This window comes from Lonchura striata, chromosome 6, assembly GCF_046129695.1.
Source record: "Lonchura striata isolate bLonStr1 chromosome 6, bLonStr1.mat, whole genome shotgun sequence".
NCBI lineage: Eukaryota > Metazoa > Chordata > Aves > Passeriformes > Estrildidae > Lonchura > Lonchura striata.
Genome location: NC_134608.1, coordinates 63,428,745 through 63,446,435, shown reverse-complemented (window position 1 = coordinate 63,446,435; position 17,691 = coordinate 63,428,745). Strand labels below are relative to the sequence as shown.

Below are 17,691 nucleotides of genomic sequence, written 5' to 3'. Positions count from 1 at the left end.
GATAACTCCCTGCTCTTGATTTGGATGTGTGGAGATGAAGGAACAATGGGAATGGAAATCTCCTTTTTTTTCCTTTTTTTCCCCATTTTTTTCTCCTTTTTTTGCCCTTCTCTCTCCCATGACAAAAATGAAGATTTGCTGAAAAATCATTAAAATGGGAAACAGAACTTTTTTAAAATTGCTTTTTTAAAAAAATTCAGTGAACAATTGGAGCTGGGTAATTGGTTCTTTAATGACTTTAAATTCGTGCTTTGGGTTTTTTAATCAATGCTTTAAAAAAGAACCTTAAAATCCAAACTGGAACAAACTCCCCAAGTGTCACCAACCCCCCCGGTGTCCCCAATGTCCCCAAATGTTCCCAAATGTCCCCAAACCTCCCTAAATGTCCCCAAACTCCCCAACATCCCAAAATCTCCAGAAATGTCCGCAGATGTCCCCAAATGTCCCCAGTCCCCACTCAGGATGCATCGGTTTGTGGGGGATGTCACCCCCCCCCACCCCCCGGTTTAATCTGGAAATATTTGGGGACATCTTGGGGACAATGGGCGGACTTTGAGACACTGGGGACATTTGGGAACATTTGGGGACATTGAGACATTGGGGACATTTGGGGACATTGGGGAAGTTTGGGGAGCTTGGGGACATTTGTGGTTGGGGACATTTTTGGGGGGGGTTGGGGACATTTTTGGGGGTTTGGGGACATTGGAGCTGTCACATGAAGAGCCCCCCTGGAGTGAGAGAGAAGAGGAGGGGACACATTGGGACATTGGGGACACCTGGGACATGGGGACATGGAGATGAAGGGGGACACCGGGGACATTGGGGACACCGGTGTCACCTCCCCGCCGAGGGCCACAGGCGCAGGCTGAGCCCCCCGATGACGAAGGCCACCAGGGCCATCCCCGCCATGTCCTCCACACTGGGCATGGTGGCACCTGTGGGGACATTGGGGACACATCACTGACACCCCCAGATGACACCAACACCCCTGGGTGGCACCGAGCCCGTCCTGGTGGCACCGGCCACCCCGCAATGTCCCCAGCTCGCTCTTGATGTCCCTTAGGAGATCCCAGCCCTGTCCCCAGTGTCCCCAACCCCATCCCAGCTGTCCCTATCTCCATGCCTGTGTCCCCGACCCTGTCCCCAGTATCCCCAACCCCATCCCAGGTGCCCCCAACCCTGTCCCCAGTGTCCACAACTCCATCCCAGGTGTCCCCAACCCTGTCCCCAGTGTCCCCAGGCATCCCTGGTGTCCCAAGACCCTCCAAACCCCGTTCCTAATGTCCCCAAGTGTCCCCAACCCCACTCCTGATGTCCCCAACCCCATCCTGGTGTTCCCAACTCTATCCTCAATGTCCCCAACACCATTCCTGATGTCCCCAACCCCATCCCAGGTGTCCCCAACCCCAGTCCTGGTGTCCCAAGACCCTCCACACCCCATCCCTGATGTCCCCAGTTGTCCCCAACCGCATCCCTGATGTTTTCAAGTCTCCCAAACTCCATCCCTGATGTCCTCAGGTGTCCACAAACCCTGTCCCTGATGTCCCTAATATGCCCAGCTGTGCCCAAACCCTGTCCCTGATGTCCCCAGGTGTCCCCAAACCCCGTCCCTGATGTCCCCAGGTGTATCCTCAGGTGTCCCTCACCTGCCACCACCACAGTGACCCGGTGTGGGGTGTCCCACGCCGCGTGTGTCACCAGGCAGCTGTAGCTGTCCCCCGGCGCTGCCGCAGCCACGCGCAGCCCCGCGCTGCGGCTGAAGGTGCCGTCGGTCGCGCGCCGGTGCCCGGAGCTCCAGCTGGGCCCCAGGGTGGTCACCGGGCTGTCCCCCGAGGTGTCCCCCGGGCGTGGCTGGGTGTGTCCGTGGGCGCGGTGTTCCCAGCGGATCTCCACGTCCAGCGGGAAGAAGCCGACGGCGTCGCAGCGCAGCTCGGCCGGGAGCCCCGGGGACAGCCGGGACGGCAGCAGGGACACCCGGGGAGGGGCTGGGACACGAGACAGTGAGCTGGGGATACTGGGAGGGACTGGGAGGGACTGGGAGGGACTGGGAAGGAACTGGGAGGGAACTGGGAGGGAACTGGGACATACTGGGAGAAGACTGGGACATACTGGGAGGGAACTGGGAAGTACTGGGAGGGACTGGGACATACTGGGAGCCCCGGCCCCGCCCATTCCCGGCACTGACCAATCACGTGCAGCCGCAGCACCTGCTGCACCTGCCCGCGGGGCGTGCTCATGGAGCAGATGAAGGCGCCGTCGTCCGACCCCGAGAGCGGCGGCAGCTGCAGCGACACCTCCCTGGCGCCCCCCGGCGGCTGGGAGGACCGAGGAAACGTTCGGCCTCAGCGGCTCCCCCCGGTGACCGGGAGGACCATGGCCGTGCCCAAAAACCCCCAAAAAATGCCCCCAAAAACGACCCCCCTAAACACAAAAAATGCTTCCAAGCCCCCCCACAACAAAACCCCCCAAAATCACTCACCGAACCCCCCCAGGACTTCCCAAAAATTTTCCCTGAAAAATGCTCCCAAAACTTTCCAAAAACTGTTCAATGCCCGCAGTGCCCCCTAGCGGCCGGGAGGACCGAGGCTTTCCAGTGCCAGCGGCGCCCCCTGGTGGCCAGGATGACAAAAGCGGTTTCATGCCCCCAGCGCCCCCTAGCGGCCGGGAGGACCGAGGCTGCTCAGTGGCGCCCCATAGTGGCCAAGAGGCGGCCGGGAGCACCCGACACCCCCCGCTCGGTGGCGCCCCCCGCTGTCCCCGCAGGGCTCCGCAGCCCCTCCCCTCCCCTCACCTGTGCGGTGCCGGGGGGGCTCCCGTGTCCCCCCAGGAACAGCAGCACCCCCGGCGCGGCCTCGGTGCGGTGGGCGGCGGCCGAGTCGAAGGCCAGCAGGCGCCGCGTGGCGCCGTGGCGGTGCCGCAGCCACTGCAGCGTGAAGGGCTCGGCCGGGGGCGCGAAGGCGCAGTGCAGCCGCCCCGGCGCCCCCAGCAGCGCCCGTGTCTGCGGCGTCTGCGTGGACACTAACAGGGACACTGAGGGGTGGGACAGGGCGTCAGGGGTGTGGGGACATCGGGGACACTGGGGACATCGGGGATGTGGGGGGATGTCAGAGACATTGTGGGGCGGGACCGGGTAGTCATGGGGTGCGGGGACATCGGGGACACTGGGGACATCGGGGATGTGTGGGGACATCAGGGACATCGGGGATGTGTGGGGACACTAGGGACATCGGGGACACCGGGGATATGGGGGGATATCAGGGACACTGCGGGGTGGGGCAGGGCATCACCGGCGGGGGGACACTGGGGACACTAGGGACACCGGGGACATGGGGATAATGGGGGACATGAGGACAATGGGGGGACATCGGGGACAAGGGGACAATGGAGATGTGTGGGATAATGGGGACAATAGGGGGACATCGGGGACATCAGTAGCATCCGGGACATTGGGGAAATGTCCCCGATGCCCCTGATGTCCCCCCATTGTCCCCATTGTCCCCCAGTGGGGGGACATCGGGGACATCAGAGACATTGGGGATAATGGGTGGACATTGGGGACATCAGGGACATCGGGGACATGGGGACAGTGTGGGGGCATCAGGACAGTGGGGTGATGTTGTGCATGTGAGGACAATGGGGACATTGGGATATTGGCATGGGGAACATGGGGTGACACCGGGGACGTTTGGAGCCGTGGGGTGGCAAACACAGAGGTGACAAACACAGAGCTGGCAAACACAGGTGACACAGAAGTGACAGTGACACACAGGTGCCACACACAGGTGACAATGACACAGGTGACCAGGTGCCACACACAGGTGACAGTGACACAGGTGACACACAGAGCTGTCCCCGGTGTCCCCTCACCGTTGAGGAGCGGCGGGTCTCCTCCCCGCTGCTGCAGCAGCGCCGTCCCCTCCCCCTCGGGCGTCCCCAGGGCCAGGAGCCACCAGCGCGTCCCCAGCCCGGGGTGGCACTGCGGGGACCCCGGGGACGTCCCCGGGGGTGGCAGCAGCGGCGCCGTGGGGCTGAGCTCGCACCGGGGGGGCTGCCGGGAGGGACCCCAAAATTCCCCCAGCACCCCCAAGGGGTCTGCAGGGAAAGGGAAAGAGCAGGGGGTGAGCTGCACCCCAAAATCCCACCAAACACCCCCAAAATTCCATCAAATCCCCCCAAACTCCCCTCAGCACCCCCCAGGGGACTGCAGGAAAAGGGAAAGAGCAGGGGGTGAGCTGCACCCCAAAATCCCATCAAATACCCCCAAAATTCCATCAAATACCCCCAAAATTCCATCAAATACCCCCAAACTCCCCTCAGCACCCCCCAGGGGACTGCAGGAAAAGGGAAAGAGCAGGGGGTGAGCTGCACCCCAAAATCACAGCAAATCCACCCAAAATCCCCCCAAAACCCCCAAAAATCACCCCCAACCCCCCCCCAGGACCCCACAAAAAAACACCAAAAATTTCCCCCAAAATTCCCTTAAAACCCTCCAGGAGTCACCCCAAAACAACCCCAAAAAATGCCCCCAAAACCCCCTAGAATCCCCCAAAAATGCCCCCAAAACATCCACAGAACACCCCAAGAAGCCCCCCAAAATTGCCCTCAAAAATCGCCCCCAAAAACCCCCCCAAATCCCCTGAAAACCGCCCCTGAACCCCCCCAGAAAAACCCCCAAAACCCCTCAAAATCGCCCCCAAAACCCCCAAAAATCGCCCTCAAAATCCCCCAAAATCGCCCCCAACCCCCCCCAGGACCCCCCAAAATCACTCCCGAACCCCCCCAGGACCCCCCAGAAGCCTTTCCCGCCCCCCCCCAGAACCGCGGGGGTCCCCCTCAACTGGGGGGTCTCGCACCGATGACATCGAAGGCATTCTGGGGGTCCCGCGGGGGGCCGGGGGCCGGGCGGGCCTCGGGACCCCCCAGAAGCCGGAGCAGGGCCCCGCGGGGGGAGGGGGCGCCGCGCTCGTCCAGCAGGGGGCAGCGCAGGGCGGGGGGGGGGGTCCCCAAAAACCGCCACCCCCCCCCAGGCCAGGAACAGCCCTGGGGGGGCAAAAATATGGGGCTGGGGGGGGCTTGAGGGGGCAAAGAGGGGATGTGGGGGGTCCTAGGGGGTCTGGGGGAATTTGGGGGGGATTTTGGGGGTCTTGGGTGGACAAAGAGGGGTTTTGGGGGGTCCTGGGGGGTTCTGGGAGCGTTTCGGGGGCATTTGAGGGGAGTTTGGCGGAATTTGGGAAGGTTCTAGGGGGCTTTCGGAATCCAGGGGGGGCTCTGGGGACTCCTGGAGAGATTTGGGGGCGTCTTAGGGGGCATTTCGGGGGAGCCTGGGGGGGATCTGGGGGGGTCCTAGGGTGGTTGTGGGGGTCCTGGGGGGCGTTTAGGTGGTCCTGAACAGGTTTTGGGAGGTCCTGGGGGAGTTTTGGGGGAGATTAGGGAGGTCGTGGGGGATTTGGGGGGATCCAGGGGGGGTCCGGAGTGGTTTAGGGGGTCCCGAGGGGGTTTGGGGGGTCCTGGGGGATTTCAAGAGGGCTTCGGGAGATTTGAGGAAGATCCGGGGGGTCCTTGGGGGGATTTAGGGGAGTCCTGGGGGGGTCTGGGGGAAATTCGGGAGTCCTGGGGGATTTCGGGCGGTCCAAGGGGACCTGGGGGGCCTTGGGGGGGGGTTGGGGGGAATTCGGCAGGTCCTGGGGGATTTTGAAGGGTCCTGGGGGGGGTCCGAGAAGGGATCTGGGGGTGCCGGGGTGGGGTATAGGGGGATCTGGGGGCTCCTGGGGGACTTTGGGGGGTTTTGGGGGGTTCCTGGGGGATTTTGGGGGGTCGCAAAGGGGTCCTGGACAGGATTTGGGGGGTCTTTGAAGGATTTGGGGGTGCTGGGGGGGGTCTTGGGGAAGATTTTGGGGTCCCCGGGGAGATTTGAGGCAGGTTTTTTTTTTTTTTGGTGGGGGGGGGGAGTGCAGGAATTTGGGAAGTTTTGAGTGGGGAATTTTGGGGGTCCCGGTTCCGGGAATGTCCCGAATTTGGGGGTTCCGATTTTTGGGGTTATGGATTTTTGAGGTTTTCCGAAATTTGAGGGGATTTCCCAGGATTTGGGGTTGAGGGGGGGGGGGGCGGGGCTCGGATCCGCCGGGATTTGGGGTCGGGGCGGATTTGGGATCCCGATTTTTGGGGTTTTTCGCCCCTTCCTCACCCGCCAGCGCCAGCCGCGCTCCCGCCATCGCTTTCGCTTTCGCTCTGGCCCCGCCCCAAAACCGCCCCAAATCCCCAAAACCGCCACAAATCCCCAAAACCGCCACAAAATTCCCCCCGGGGGCTCCGGCCACGCCCCAAACCCCAAAATTCTCCTCAGGGACCCTGGCAGGACTGAGCCTGTGGCACAGTGACCCACGCTGCAGCACTCGGAGGGGGCTGTGCCCAGGGGATGGACTCCGCTCCGAGAAGTTCCTGGAGAAGTCTCGGCCGGGAGAGAGCGCAGGGTGCAGCAGGGAACGACTCCTGTCCCTGAGCAGAGGGAGAAGCCCCGGGGGATGAGCTGAGCATGGCCCCATTCCCTGTCTCCTGCCCTGCCGGGGGAGGAGGTGCAGCTGGGAGCAGGGAGGCGTGGGGAAAGCTGCATTTAAGGCTCTGCACTGACTTCTCCTGCTCCTGCTCCGAGTCTTTGGAGTTTTCTGCCAGAAATCTCTCCCCTGCCCCACCCACCCACAGGGCTTGGGGCAGGTTTCCCTTTTCGGGGGAAATCAAAGCGAAGCTCTGATGCGCTAACGAGGGGCAGGAGAAGTGAGGCTCCTGGGCTTCCCGCAGAGGCGGAGGCACGGGAGGCGCAGGGCCGGGAAAGCCGTGGCGGGAGGCGCGGAGAAGTTTGTTTGTGTGGGCAGCTCAATCCCGGCTCGGCCCGGGCCCGTGCCGGGGCTGTTCCTCATCTCCGGCTTTCCCCTCACGCAGCCCGGGGGCGCCGAGAGCGCGGGGCGAGGCGGGGCCGTGCGCAGAGCCCGCCCCGAGCTCGCTGCCATTGGCCGCCGGTGCCGTCAGTCGCGGTTGCGGCGCGCTGATTGGTGGGAGCGGGGCGCGGCGCGGCCCCGGCGGCGGGCTGAGGGCGGCCGTGGCCGCGCAGCGCCGCCATTGGCCGAGCGGCTGCGCGGGCCCGGCAGCGGCGGCAGCGGCCGGAGCGCGGTGAGGCGGCGGCGGCGGAGCTCGGAGGCGGCCCCGGCGCAGGTGGGAGCCGCGCTGGGCTCTGCGGGGGCTCGGGGCCGGCTGCGGGCGGAGGGGGCGGCAGGGGGCTCCGGCGGCTCGCCGGTGCCGTGTCCGGCCCGTGCCGGCCCCGGGCCGAGGGCGCTGCGGGAGCGGCTGCCCGCGGTCTCCTTCCCGCCGGGGCCGGGCAGGAGCCGCTGCCGGAGCAGCGCTGGCTCGGCCCGGCTGCTGTGGGTAGGACAGAGGGGCTGCCCCGCGGCCGGCAGCGGGCGGGGAAATTCCCGTCGCCGGAGGTTCGTGTGCCCGGCGGAGAGCGAGGAGTCCTGTCAAAGTGACTTTATTGCCGAGCAGGGGCAGAGGCCGTGGGGCATTTGCCGTGCGCTCTCTGCCGTGGCTGTAGCCCGCAGCCTCCTTTTTATCCTCATTTTCCCGGCCGATCTCCCTCTGCCTTTGCCCACCGGCTGAGTTCCTTGGAAGGTTCCGACTTCCCGATGCGCCTGGAGCCTGTCCTCGTTAATGTGCACCCTCCTTTTGTATAACAGCCGATATTCATGGCTCTGTTAAGTCTTTGTTCTTCTCCTCGAAGTTCGGGAATGTAGCGGGACTTTGAGCAGCTGTCTGGGTCAATTTGTAACATTTATTGGAACTGATGGTTTCTCCCCTTATCTACACGTGCCCGGCCCTATCTCCAGGCAGATTCACTCCTTGACTCTGTTTTATTCTTCCCGGGTCCTCTTTGGTTTTGGGATTATTCTCGGTGCCCTCATTCCCTGTCCTTTTGTAGCCGTTTGTGGATCAGGAGGCCTGGCTGCCACCTGCATGCCCTGGCTCAGCTGCTGGATGAGCTGCACTGCCAAGGTGTGGAGCATGGTAAAAAGATGAGAGTTGCTGCAGCACAGAAGAGGAGAAGCAGCATTCCTTTAACCCCTGGTCTGCCAGTGCACCACAAAATCGTGTCCCATTCCCATCCTTTCCACATTTGGGCCAGAACATGAGCTGCTTTCTTATTTCCTTTGTTAGCTTTTTCACCAGTTTTCCTTGGTCATCTCTGTGCCAACAGTAGTTTGAGTCACTGAGTTTTCCATAAACTCCTCCTTTTTCTGCTAACAGATAATCTGATCCCATCCCCTGGTGAAATGTTGTGTTCCTCATTTCAGTGGCTTGGTCAGCAGGAAGGTCAGGAGTTGGAGTTGTCTGGTTGGTTCTTATTTGGAGGACAGCTTGTAATTTAATGATGCCATTGAAATGATAAATGGTTTATCTGTCTCCTGATAGGAATTGGTTTGGGTTCTCAGGGGCTGGTCCGTGGTGTTGTAGGATTTGTTCTGGTGGCCCTTCATCTTTTCCCCATTTTGGGGTGCTCCCTTCAGCTGGGGCTCCATGAATTGACTGATTTTCTCTAATGTAAACATCAAATACTTGTATTCTAACTGATTTTTCTGAACTTGTGGTAGCAAAAACCCCAATGCTCTAATCCACCCTATAAAACATAGACAGTGACAGCAGATGTTGGAGTGGGCAGAGGGATGATCCCCCCCCTTATTTTAGTGAAGTTTTCCCAACATTCTCCATTTGCTGTTTCCCTTTGCAGCTTCAGCCATTTCTGTTGCAGAGTCAGAGATCCTCACCACGGGCTCTGCCTTCAGCTGTGCAAATTCCATCTGTGGGAGATGGCAGAGTTTGGGGTGAGGGGGCAGAGGGAATCAGCCCAATTCCAGCCCCAGGCAAGAAACCCAAATACATTGTCCATGCTTTATCCCAGCACTGTCAATTTGCATTTCTTAAGCTCCTCTCCAGGCTGCTGGAAGGAAAATTCTCTTCCAGAGCAGCCATTGGATGACTCATATGTGGCCACCCCAGAATATGCTGCTTTTATTTTTTCTTTTTAAAGCATATTTTTAAACACACTATTAACTGTTAATGAGTTAAAGGATCACCTTTGTGATAAATGAATGCTCCAATTTATTAATTAACGAAAATTTATTAAATGATCAAAGTATAAATTTAGAGAAAAAAAAAAAAAGCAGAGCCACAATCCATTCAAAAAGGGTCAGTGCAGAGCCTGGGTACCGGTGCTGGGCGAGACACAGATCTGATCGCTACAGCAGAGGGTCCCCTCTTGTTTCACACCGACTGTCCTGCCCGAGGCAGAGTCCCTTTTCTTCCTTTCAGGTCTGCACGTATTCCTGTGGAGTTCTTTCTCTGCAAGGAGCTGAACAAAACCATGTCCGGGGAGTGATAAACATCCAGGATGTGTTCCCAGAATCCAGGAATCCAGTAATCCAGTATTGAGATGTATCTCACAGATGGCTCCAGCTATCTCAGTCTTAGATATTTATCAGGTATTCATCATCCTGGTGGATCACCTTGAGGAACACCCATCTTTGGGCTGGCCACATTCATTCATTTGTAAATGAAGATCTCCTTCCTCTTGTCCAGGTGGTTTCAACACTGTGATGCAATCCCCGACACTGACTTGTGTGCTTAAAAATCTTTTTATAAGGGTATTTCTTACCAATACATACATAAAATATATATGGCAATTTTTATCTGCATGAATTATCCCATATACACAAAACAATCCCTCCCCTTCTACATAAACATAGTAATTCCTGCTTTCTAAACTTTCTACATAATTATGTGTGACTTTGCTTCTACCCTGTACTACTATCCCATTTCCTAGTTCTTTATAAGGAGAGAAATCTCTTAGTTCCCTCAAGGCTTATTATCCCACTCTTGTCTTGGAATTCCCTGGTACAATTTGTAGACATCCCCTTCTCCCTGTATCTGCTCTTTGAATCTGGCCAAAGCATCTGCTGCCCTACCGTGTAGATTTTCCTCCCCCAATTTCATTATTTTTGATACCTGATTTGTTTTTCCCATAGCACATTCTGGGTCTGTGGGCATGGCAGCCACCTGCATACCCTGCACTACTGAGTGTATCGACCTGATAAAGCATGGTATCAGGCAGGGTAGGAATATGATCCCAGCTATTGAACACAATATTAAAAAATATTACCTTTTTCCACCATGCTCCATCAAACAGATGATCCCACCAGGATGCTTGGAGTACGGAGTTCCATTTTTGTACTGGGACATGTGCTACCCTTTTAATTTCTGTCACAGGCCTCTGATGGTTTCTCCATAGTCATCAATCTCTATAGAGCATTATGATTCATTAAACTTTCCACAGACCCCTACTCCCTCTGCTAGTAAATAGTCCAGGGCTATTCTGTTTTGATACACGAAGGCCCTCATTTGGGAGTGTTGTTTAGACAACAGCTCAAGGGCATTTGAGGTGTGGTTAGAGACCATGTCTACCACTGCCCAAAGTCTTATTAGTTGGTTTAACAGATAAATTGGGGTCCTATACCCCCAGCTTTCATCCTGGGCCCATGTTGCAGGACCATAATTCTCTATTATTCTTTCTGCTGGCCACTTCTCGCCCCAGGTCTGACCCCCACCAAAGATAGGGAATTTCTTTTTCAAATCCCTTCTTCTTCTGCTCAAAGTTTCGTATAAGGGGGCCCCTAGTGAGCTGTGTTCTGATTGAGGTAGGGTAAAGAAAACGTGTCTGATCAATTGAATAGTGCATGATCCTCTCCACCACTGAGGTAGTTTGCTGTATGCTTTCTTCCCACAAATCCAATATAAACCATTCAGGGCTTTCCACCTGACTTTTGTGGTTTTGGGTTTACTCCAGAATCCTCTCAATTCATCTAAGGATTGGTAAGGGTTAGCTCCAGAGCCTTTGTTCCAGCAGTGTTCAATTTTTTTCTCTCCATTCACATTTAGTGCCTTTTTCCCAGCTCCAGTACCCTACTAGGTACCTACTAGGTACTGGAGTACTCCAGTAGGGATTTCTGGCTGCCAGATTCTGCTTTTGTTAAGGGAATTTACTGTTGGAGTGGACAGACATGAAGTGTATCCCACCATTTCAGTGTGCTCCTTTCCCTCCCTGCTAATGCAAAATGTCCCAATTATAGCATTATCCCATTTCAGGAGTTGATCTAGAGCTAAGTTCTCACCTTTTCAAGGCCACTTCTCTGCAGACTTGAGCCCTCTGCAGATCCAGCAATTGGACAGCCCCAATTCTGTTGCAGTTTCTTGCATCAGATCCACAAATAGGTTTTGATTGGAGGCAGGGAAACTCCAACTGGTATATTGTTTTTTGAGCTGATCATATTGCTCACTTAGGGTTCTCAGCCTTTCTTGCTCCATCCTTCTTTTTCTCATCTCTGCCTCTTGTCTTTTTAGTTCCTGTGATACCTGTTTAATTTTGCTCTCCGGGTCCACTCGCTCTTTGTTCTTGAAAAGCAGAACATCCTGTCATATTGCAAACAAACACGGTCATCCTAATCCTCTAAAAGGTCCAAGATAACTGGCTCATTTTTGAGGGACATCTTGGTCTCATATTTTAAGTTCTTCCTGACCCAGTATGTCTGTCCACCCATAACACACATTCCCAAGTGGTTATTGTCATAACACAATGGGTTAGCCTGAAAGTATGCTACAAACACTGACTCCATCCTTCCCCCAGTCCATACTGTGTGGTTACATTTATCACAGATAGGGACAGATATCTGTTCAACATTTCTTTTATGTACCTTGTGCTCTGACTGCCCGTCCTTGGGGGTCGCCCTTTGTGAGTAACACCTTATTCTTTCTTTTAGCTTGCGTATGCCCTGCTGGGTGCCGTTTATGGGACAGTGCCTGCTTATCTTACCCTTGCTGCGGTTCCTTGGGGCTGGGGCTGTCGGAGCCTCCGATTCCCCGTGTGCTCTCCGGACAGTCTGTATGCAGAGCCCGCACCTTCACCGGGGCCTCACACCTCTGTGCTGGGCCAGTCAGTGCAACGCGTGCTGGTCCTGAGGCACATTGCTGGACTCAGATTGATCAGGATCCCCACGATTATTATTCCTCTGCCTTTGCCTGTGCCCACTGGGTTGCCACCAGTGGTGAGTTAAACCATTTTCTCGGCAGCAAGAATAGTCTTCTGTGGTGTCATACCTGGACTGAGCTGCATACCTCCATTTAAAGATGCTCCACCTCGGTAGTTTAACTGTATCTGCACTGCAGGGTACTTTATTTAACCTCCGGCACTCAACAGTAATGATTTGAGCTTTTGATCTCAATTTTCCCCTTAGCCTGTTTTGAAACAAATGAAAGCAGATCTCAGAGTCCGCTTCGATTATTCCTAGGCTTGTGGCAAGCTCTTGTTGCTGTCGAGGCAGGATGGGAATGAATAGACTTGACTCAGAAGGCTGCTGAGAGTAAAACTCCCATTTATTCAAAATACACACCTCTTTTATACAGAGCTTAGCAAGGATCAAATCTATTTGTTCTGAAGTGAAAACAATCCAGAGCATTGGTGCAAAGTGCTTGACGCACAGTGATAGAACTTAACTATAAACAATGTGAAAAACAAGAGAAATAAAGCATTATTTACATTCTTTCCCAGCTCTTTCCCAGCTTTTTGTCTGGCTAGAAACTCTCAGTTTCTTTCTTTGACTGAATCTGAGACCCACAGCTCTAAGATATGGCTAGTTCCCCTTCTAGGCACTTATCACATAAACCCTTTGGCCAATATTCCCTTCTACAGTGTGTGACCCAAACCTTGTTACAATACTCACATTTGAAATATACAAATGGATAACATTCACAATGAGGTTCAGTGCATCTTATCAGATCCCTGTCAGTCATTTACTTGGCCACCACAAGGTTATCTTCAAATCCCCAGGAGGAGAAGTGACTTTGCACTCTGGCATCTCTTCCTGGTGCTCAACCTTCTTCACTCGGGATGCGTGTGTCCACCCCTTTTCTGCTGTTTGTATTGCTGTATCTGTGGTTAAGAGGACGAGAAAAGGGCTTTCCCAGTGAGGTGTCAGTGGGGCTTCTCTCCACGTTTTTATGAGCACTTTGTCCCCAGGTTGTACTTTATGTGTGGAAAAACCTAAAGGGGCACCTTGTGTTATTATTCCCTGCTTCCGCAATTCCTGCAGATTCTTACTTATGGCTATGAGATACGGCTGTGTCTGTGCATCTTCTATCCTCGGATGCCCCACTGGCATATCATGTTCATATGGCATCCCATACAGCATTTTGAAAGGTGACACTCCAGTCTCAGAGTGAGGCATGGTCTGGATATTTAGCAAGGCTAAGGGGAGGCACTCTAACCAGGACATTTTTGTTTCCAAAATCAATTTTGCTAATTGAACCTTTAATGTTTGATTTATCCTTTCAACTTGTTCAGAGCTCTGAGGATGCCATGGGGTGTGGTATTCCCACTGGATCCCCAGAGCGTTGGCTTGTTGTCTAATAATTTTTGAGGTGAAGTGTGTCTCCTGGTCCGCATCTATGTATTTTACTAACCCACATCAGGGTATGATTTCTTCTAGTAGAAATTTTGATACTGTCTGAGCCATCACCTGAGAGCTCAGGAGGGCTTCTACCCTGTGGGTTAGTTTGTCCACTATTACCAATAAAAATTTATATCTCCCCACCTTAGGCAGATCAGTAAAATCTACCTGAATCCTTTTGAAAGGTCTGTATGCCACTGGGTGACTTCCCAGTGCCACCTGCCATGTTTTTGCCTGATTAATCTTTTGACAAATCATACACCCCTGCACCTCTTGTTTTACCAGTTCATAAATCCCCTTGCACCCGAAGAATCCAGGGAATTGCTCTGCCAGGGCCTGGAATCCCCAGTGTGTTTGTTGATGTAATCTCCTCAGGATGTTTTTGCTGTAGTCTTTAGACAACAGCTCCCTCCCATCTGGCAATTTCCACTTACCTCCTTCTAGCTGGCCTCCTATCTTCTTGTACCCCTCGATTTCCTTCAGGAAGGGGTGGGGAGGATATTCCTGTACCTCCCCTTCTTCGATTCCTGGGGTACTTACCTTCATTAGAGGCATGCTTTTGGCCTCTTTGTCTGCTAAATTGTTCCCTTGGGTCCTGAACTGCATTCCTGTCTGGTGCCCTTTCACGTGGACTATGGCAATTGCCTCTGGCCCCCTTATAACCTTTAAGATTTGCCTGATTATTTATTCATGCCCTAGCCTCTTTCCCTGAGTATTGAGTAACCCTTGTTCTTCCCAAATCTTTCCAAACATGTGTACCACCCCAAATGCATAATTTGAATCTGTAAAAATTGTTCCTTTTTTCCCTTCTAATTTCCACAGGGCCTTCAATACTGCGTACAACTCACAAGCTTGTGCTGACCATCCGGGATTCAGGGGTCCTGATTCCACTACCACCCCGGTTTTGCCATCAGGAAATATCCTGATTTCCTTTTCCCATCTATGATCCTTGCAGAGCCACCCACAAACCATTTTTCACCTTCTTCTAAATCTGGCCTTATTTTGATCTGCAGCTCCACCACTTCTGCGCAGTCATGGGAAGGCACTCCTGCGGCTTCCCCAGCCAGGAATCTCGCGTGATTTTGCACTGAGGTAGTTCACAATTCCAAATCCCGGGAGTGGATTAATACAGCCTCATATTGTAGGAGCCTGGCGTCAGTTGGCCACTTGTCAGCCTTTTGCTGCAGAATGCCCCGACGGTCACCTGCGACCAGGGACCTCGGATAACGGGAAGCTGGACGGGACAGAACACACATCCAACCAATATGATTAATGCAATGTTCTCCATTTATTCAAGAGAAAATGGCAGTTTTTATACACTTCTATACAGTTTATAGTTTACAAAGCACTCTCATTGGCAAGCTAACATTGTTTACCTTTGTCTTAAAGTGGCCTAAACCTTACACTATAAACCTATACTACTTTACACCCAGACAGCCCAGTGCTTCGCATCACACCTTAATACAATTTCTATCTGCGCCACAAGCTCTTAATTTCTAACTGTGTCAGAGGCTGGAAGGCCTCACAAGCCCCAAATCTGTGGCCTAGACTGAGGGGAAGCTCAATTCTCACTCCAGACATAAATCATGCCCTCTCTCTCAGAAATTCTGTAACAGTCACCTTCTTAGCCTCCTCCACCAATACTGTCACTGCTACAATTGCTTGTAAGATCCCTGCTTACAGGATCTAAAAGCTTTGATACATACCCCACCAGCTTCTTGGCCCCTGCCCAATCCTGCATTAAAACCCCATGGGCAGTGTGATTACTGATGTCCAGGAACAGCTGAAAAGGTTTCTTTACATCAGGGAGGCTCAACTCTGGAGCTGCCGCGAGGGTTTCTTTTAATTTCTTGGAACCCTCCTCATCCTGCTCTGTCTACTTTAGCTTGTCCGTGATAAGCTTTTCATGAAGAAACTTTTCCTTCTCACTATATCCCTCGATCCATTGCCTGCAGTATCCTGGAAGCCCCAGCAGCTGCCTGACCTCCTTTTTTGTTCATGGAGGGGGTAAAGTAATGATACCTGTTATCCTGTCCGGATCCAACTTCTTACCTTTTGTTAACCAATGCCCTAGGTACTTGACCTCAGGCTCTGTGAACTGTAATTTCAATTTGAGACCTTCAACCCTTTTTCCCCAAAGAAGTTTAATAGTGCTATGGTCCCACACATCCTCCTCCCTAAGTCCGGCTGCCAATAGGTCATCTACGTATTGTAGTAATTTGGTCCCTTTAACGGGCACAAACTCACTTAAGAGTTTTTCAAGGGCTTGTCCAAATAGGTTTGGTGAGTATAGAGAATAGATTTACCACCCTCAAATCTTGCACCAGCCTGTAATTACCATCTGCCTTCTGTACTGCCAAGGTAGGAGTGTAATGTCTTGACATGCACAGTTCCAATGTGCCTTTCTTTCTTAGATCTTCTATTACAGCCTTCAGTCCATTCCTGCCTTTCATGGGAATGCAGTACTGTTTAATCCTGATTGGATCCTCCGGTCTCTGGATCTCAGTGTGAATTGGCTCCATGTTTAACCTCCCCGCCTCTTCCTGAGTGGAGTGTTTAACCTCCCCGCCTCTTCCCAAATCACACTTTGGGATTTATCTCATTTTTGTCCTCAGCGGTTATTTTGTATAAACTTACTGTGAGCTGGGAGTCCTGTGCTATCAGGCTTATCCCCAGAGCTACCATTAGATCCCCCCCCAGTAAATTATAATCTGCTTCTTCTACCAGTACTATGTTCCCCAGATAAAACTTATTTTCTATTTCCACATTTGTTAAAACCGGAACCTTAAAGGGTTCCCCTTTAGCCCCAATGACCACCATTGAATCCTTGCTTTTAGTACATCCAGGTGGCAGTCGCTGAACTGTAGTTCTTTCTGCGCCTGAATTGACCAAAACCACCAATTCTTGTTTTTGGGGTCTAATTTTTAATTTTATCAAGGGCTCTCCAGGTGTTCTGGACCCCAAATTATAAAGCCCCTGACACCTCTAATCCTCCTGGAAGATCTGTTCATCCTTCATTCTCTTCTTACAGTCTCTTTTAAAGTGCCCTTTCTGTTTACAGTAAAAGCACTCAGGGCTGCTTACCTGTTTGTTTATGCCTTTCTTCTGAGAGGGGTTAGGTTTTCCCTGGGGCTGTTGTGTTTGTGCCAGCTTTCCGGGATTTTGTATCTGCTCCTGTTTTTGCACTTCCCTTATTGCGCCACCAGTATCCTTGCCTGTGCTTTTTATTTTTCATCATTCCTTCTTATGTAAACCTTCTGTGTCTCCCTTAACAATTCCTGGAGGCTTTTCTCTTGACAAGTTTCTCTTTTTTCTAGCTTTTTCCATATGTCCTCCCATGATTTAGCAACAAATTGTGTTTTAAACAGAATAGCCCCGACAGGTGAATTAGGGTCGGTATCCGAATACATTTGGAGGCTCTTTCTCGGCCTCTCCAGCCATTTGGTGGGTATTTCATCCCTCCCCTGGCATTCCCCCAATGCTTTACTAATGTTCTGTCCCTTTGGTACCATCCCCCAAATTCCCTGTATTACCATGTTCCTTAGCCCTATCATTTTAGACTGATCCTTCTCTGCCTGGGTGTTCTATGATGGCCTCTGTTCAGGCTTTCTCTCGTGCCACTCCCTCCCTGGGGATTCCTGTGTTCTCAATCATTTATTGCAGCCTGCCGTATCATGTCCCGTTCCTCGGCATTGAATAACGACCTTAGAATGGCGCAGATGTCATCATATGAATAGATGAATTTCCCCAAAAATTGATCCAGCCTCTCTGCCACCCCTAGAGGATTATCCATTAATTTCCGCATTTCCTTGCTGAAAGCTCTTACATCTCCCATATTGATCGGCACATTTACGTACCCAATGACTCCGGGAGCGGTTGGTACTTCCCTTAGAGGGTAAAGACTGGGTCTGTCCCCTTCCTCCTCACTATCGTCATGGTTTTCTCTCCGTGTCTTGCACCGTGTTCTGCTAGCTGGAGGATAAGCAGTTTTCCCAGGGGGAGGTGTGTGCCCGGGATCGTCTGCCTGTTGTGGTGCAGGTGGGGCTGGGAGGGACCTGATGGGTCCGGCAGCACCGGAGCCGAGGGCTGTGTGTTACACGGCGGTGCCTGTGCCTGTGCAAGCTGAGGCGGGCGCCCCGCTGGTGCAGGC

General features: G+C 53.3%; 1 protein-coding gene and 1 pseudogene across 1 annotated transcript in view; one reads left to right on the top strand and one right to left on the bottom strand.

The window, feature by feature from the left end:
• LOC144246545 (uncharacterized) overlaps nt 1–17,691 on the top strand; it is a 194,152-nt gene that overhangs the window by 36,213 nt on the left and 140,248 nt on the right. The gene's annotated exons all lie outside the window — the stretch shown is intronic.
• On the bottom strand, nt 683–6,212 carry LOC144246399 (tapasin-like; annotated as a pseudogene).